Raw genomic sequence first — 4,929 nt, 5'->3', positions numbered from 1 at the left:
TTAGTCTGCTACGCTCGGCTTGGCCTTTGGCTGATGCTAGTGGCGCCGTTTCCGAAATTTCTTCTCTTTTCAACAAACTGCTATGGTATTCAACATTTTGATAAATTACATGTGCTTAGAATTCCTTCCAGAGCATTCCCATGAATCTTAGTGTGGTTTGCATTCGCTGTTGTCTAGATATTATGTCTCACACAGCCACCAAATTATGTATATTGCTATATTTTGTGGGTGTAGCCACAAAACTATGACCATAAAAAGAGAACCCGAATTTGTGTAAGGATCTCATGGAGGAGGATACCTCTGTCAGAACAATCGAAATCCACAAGAATAACAAAGAAATAAAAATGAGAACCACAATGCAGAAAAAGTGAAGGCAACATAGACACCATCATACTCTGCTAACATGGACGTCCGCAGGATTTTTTCCAGGGAGGGGCAAGGAAGGTATTTTTTCCAGGGGGGGGCAACATGGCATATTTTCCCCAAGAATAGTGTTCATCCCTCAAAAAACATTGCTTAAATTTGAATTTATCATGTTTGTGCAATAATTAACACACATTATTGTGGCTGAAATTAAATTATATGTGTGAAATATGTAATTTTTGGTTGACTTTCGTTTTCCAGGGGGGGGCCATGGCCCCCCCTTGCCCCCCCTTCCGGACGCCCATGTCTGCTAAGCCCCATTGTGCCAACAATGCATCTCCACGTAGAGGGGAAACTTATATGAATGCTATATGTACTCTGAAAGAGTATTAACAATTTAGTTCACACTGAAACAGAAAATGTAATGAGATATCTAAAAAATTAAACAAACTGGAATGGTCCGTCGAAATTTGTAACGAGATGGAAAACAGGAAGGTTCCAGATATTCATGACTGGAACACTGTTCTGGTCCGCTCAGGTTCATTTAGTCCTGGTTATGAACTTTCAGTTTCTGATCTTAACAAATATTTAATATCAGCAAACCTGTCCAAAACTCTCAGAAAAAATTTAGTTTTAATAATTCCTGCAACCAGTGCATCAGTTGAGAGGAAATTCTCTGCTTTGAAGAATATACACATATACATCAGGGGCATGCCGTGACATTTCGTGATAAGCAAGTGATGGGTTAATTTTTCGTTTCAGTTCATTATAACAATTTCAAAAAATTCAATTTCAATATAGGGCTACACACATCCCCATTTACAATAATGTGCATAATGGCGACGTATCGGGCTTGAGTGTGTGAAGTGCATACATACCGTAAAATCATATCTTCGCTGCACGATTTTTAAAGATGAAAAACAGCCTCTCGATATAAACTTGTAAATTCCAACCATGAAGAAAATAATGATTTACCTGATATTTGAGGGCAACTGTAAATTAAATTACGTTATTTTTTAACCCTGAAAATAATAAACATCCTATTAGCATAAAGTTTCGATTTTAAATAAATGGACGGGTTTCGGTTTCGTACTTGGCTACAATTATGAATCATGACTAACAGGACGAAAGAGTGTTTATGTATTTATCATTTGCTCAATCGAATCCCCGAGTTTAAATGAAAAATACAGGAAAATTATTAAACAATCAAATTATTAATTGAAAAAAATATTACCTTGCTTAAGTTGGAATTCCTGCAGTCTGTTCTTCTTGGTGAATTCATCTATCACATCTCCATAAAAATCTTCACCCCTCTTTCACAACTCTCTTAATAACATGCTTTTGATTGAAAGCAGTGCCAAATTTGATAAAACACTCTTGCCTTTGATTACTGTAAAAGTACGTTTTGATTCTCTTCAAGGCAGAAAATACCTTTCCACAGATGCTGTTGTCACAGGAATAGTAATGACCAGCAAACACAGTTTACGTAGTTCAGCCATACAATCATTGAGTTGCATGTGGTGCAGGTACTTATACAAATCACAAACATTTTTATCAAGGAAATCCTCAGAGTTATACACAGTTAGTTCACTTTTCAGGCGGAGGGAATCAAAATGACAACCATATGTAGCCTGCAAAGATTGTAAGGTGCCGCCAGGAAAATTTTGATAATTCTCTGAGAATTTACTACTATCTAGCAATTCGAGAAATGAAAGTGTGTCAAGGTTTGCATATCTTGGCCTTATTTGCATAATTATTGTATCCAGAATTTCAACGAATACTCGTCTGTAGCACCGAACAGCTTCCTTGTCGGATGTAACACCTCCTTGTCGAAATTTTGACAGATTCTTATGAATTTCCATTCGCTTCCAGAATGCATTGAAACTGTTTCTCTTGTTTTCCATTACCCTCAAACACTCCATTACTTCTTTCTGCCAGTATGATATGTCATTACATTTTGCTTGGAGAATATCGAATAAAACATCAATGTATCAAATAACTGCAAGCAAAAGACAAATGGAAAGCTACCTAGTCTTCCACAAAACCCACTAGCATCGTTGTAAGTGTTGGTGTCCCAGTCAGAGGGGTTGTCTGTAATTTCTTCAAACAACTCAATTAAAGATTCCCTGTAATTATTAACAGTTTGGACAAGTCTAGAATTGAAGTTCCACCTTGTGGTTGCAACACGTGGCAACCTTTTCTGAACTATTCGGTCTAGTAGCTCGGTGCGTTTGGTAGAAACAGAGAAAAAGGCAGCTAACCCAGAGAGCGTTTTGAAAAAAATACTACTTTCTTTAACGCTGTTTGCAGATTGCACCAGCACTAAATTTAAGACATGCGCGTAGCAGTGAACAAACATAGCTTCTGGATACTTTTCATGGATTTTTGATTGTAAACCATTCAGTTCACTTGCCATTACTGCTGCACTATCATAAGCCTGCAAGACAATCTCGTTGCCCAAATTAAATTCTTCAATTACTTTGAAAACCTGTTGGCTTAATGTTGTTGCTGTTCTGTCTTTACTGGCGTCATCAAAGCAAATAAATCTCTTGCAAACCAAACCATCTGATCTTACATATCATAAAACTGTTGAAAGTTGTGACTTATTACTGATATGTGACGCTTAATCAAGCAGTATGGAAACAAAAGTGCTTGCTGAGACTTTTGTTTTAATTTTTTTCATTAGTACAGAACAGATGCTTTCAATAAGATCGTTTTGAATTCTGTTTGAGAGCCCAGTAAACACTGTTGCAGTTTCCAAATGATTGCAAAGAACAGGATCATATTTACTAATCAATTTGATTAATTCTATGTAATTTCCTCTATTAGTTGAACCTTGTGTTTCGTCATGACCTCTAAATGCAAGTTCCTGTTTACCAAGGATTTATGAATATAAATCTTTTCAAAATGTCTCTGTTTTTCTTCACAGTTTCATTGTGTTTTAAAACTGCAGCTTCTTTTTGCAAATCTAACTGTATATCAATTCTGGATTTTCCGAATGTCTTCAGTTGGATGCAAGCACAGATTTCTTTGCACTGCATTATATAAATCGCTCAAGTCGCTGTAGCCTGTATAGTTCCATGTTCCTAAATTTGTATTGAACAAAACACGTAGCCAACAAAATAATTTATTAAGATCATTGCCTCCACATAACCACATAATACTGTTATTATGCCTAATGAAAACTTTCCCATCTTTCTTACTTGGTTTGGTTATGCACAGTTCAGGACATGGTCGCTCATGGTTTACAAGCTCCAACTTTTCACCATATGTTCTCGAACTGAATGGTTTTGAAAGAAGGTCCCTAATCAAGTCCTTACCTGCTGCTCTGCAAATCGATGGCTCATCTGGTATGTCAACCATGGCGGTAATTTTCAATGTAGGATCATACTTTTACACCAGGCACAAAAACACGACACAAAGAACAGAAAAACACAGCACAATATCACAGTAAAAAACAACACGCATCCGCAGCACCCACGTATCTAAATTAACCTTCCTTTTCACCCTACCTGCAGTGTTACATACCCTCCATATTTCCGAGTAACTGACCACATGACAGATATGTTCAAGTACCAGCTGTGATTTTATTTCTTATAAATAGCATACGACTGGTGATCACTGGCTAACTTCATAATGTAATTTGTTGATTACTGTAGAGTTTCAAACATGAAAATCATACTGCGTTAAGTGGTTACAGAAAATTCCGGAAGTTAGCAACACTTGTGACCAGTGTGGACAAATTCTTTCCAACACCCTTGCCAAAGACAAATGTGGGCTTGGCGTTGTTTGCCCTTGGCTTTTTTTTCCCTTGAAGAGGGACGGACAGTGACCATGCAAGAACTGCATAAGTCACTCAAAAAGCGAGGAGAAAGCAAGCAATCTTCTTCTAACGTGATCAGTCATGCCGCATTGCCCAGCACCATCAAGGGTGTAGCCGGTTTATGTTTCAAGCCAATGCAAAAGGAAAAAGGGGAATTGAAAAGTCTGCAATGTAAATATCTTATAGTAAATAAATTCCATTCTAAGGTGTATAAAGGCATTGAAAAACACTAACTTAAGATATCAAAAGTGTTTTAAAAAACAACGCAAGCGGCACTTGCTCCACCTTTCTTTACCGCGCGCTTCTCATATACATGCATAGTACAGATTCAGGAGGGACTTTTAGTTAGAAATTCTAAAAATATTTTAGTTTATTATTGATTTTCCTAGCATCGTAGCATATTTTTATTGCTAGGTTAATTACTCTGGTAGAATTAAAAAGAATGATTCGGTCATCTATTGAATTTAAGGAAACAAAATTTATAACAGGAACTTTCTTTATCATGCTAGACTTATTGAAAAGCAGTGACGTGCACTGAGGAGTAGCCAGTCTAGCAGAGATAGATCAATCAATCTCACGTCTCTAATTATTTTCAAATCACAATATTTATTGTCTTGAAGCCTCAGTTCATATGCAACACTTCTTTCCATGCGCTTCTCGACCCTCGATGTGATCAGCTGGCAAGATTGAATACCCTAGCTGGCTCTTCTTCCACCAGTTCCAGGTATAGACAACCACCTGAA

Source organism: Lepisma saccharinum, chromosome 1 (genome assembly GCF_977018435.1).
Source record: "Lepisma saccharinum chromosome 1, izLepSacc3.1, whole genome shotgun sequence".
NCBI classification, from domain to species: domain Eukaryota; kingdom Metazoa; phylum Arthropoda; class Insecta; order Zygentoma; family Lepismatidae; genus Lepisma; species Lepisma saccharinum.
The sequence above is the reverse complement of the archived record's forward strand: the minus strand, read 5'-3'. Positions refer to the sequence as shown.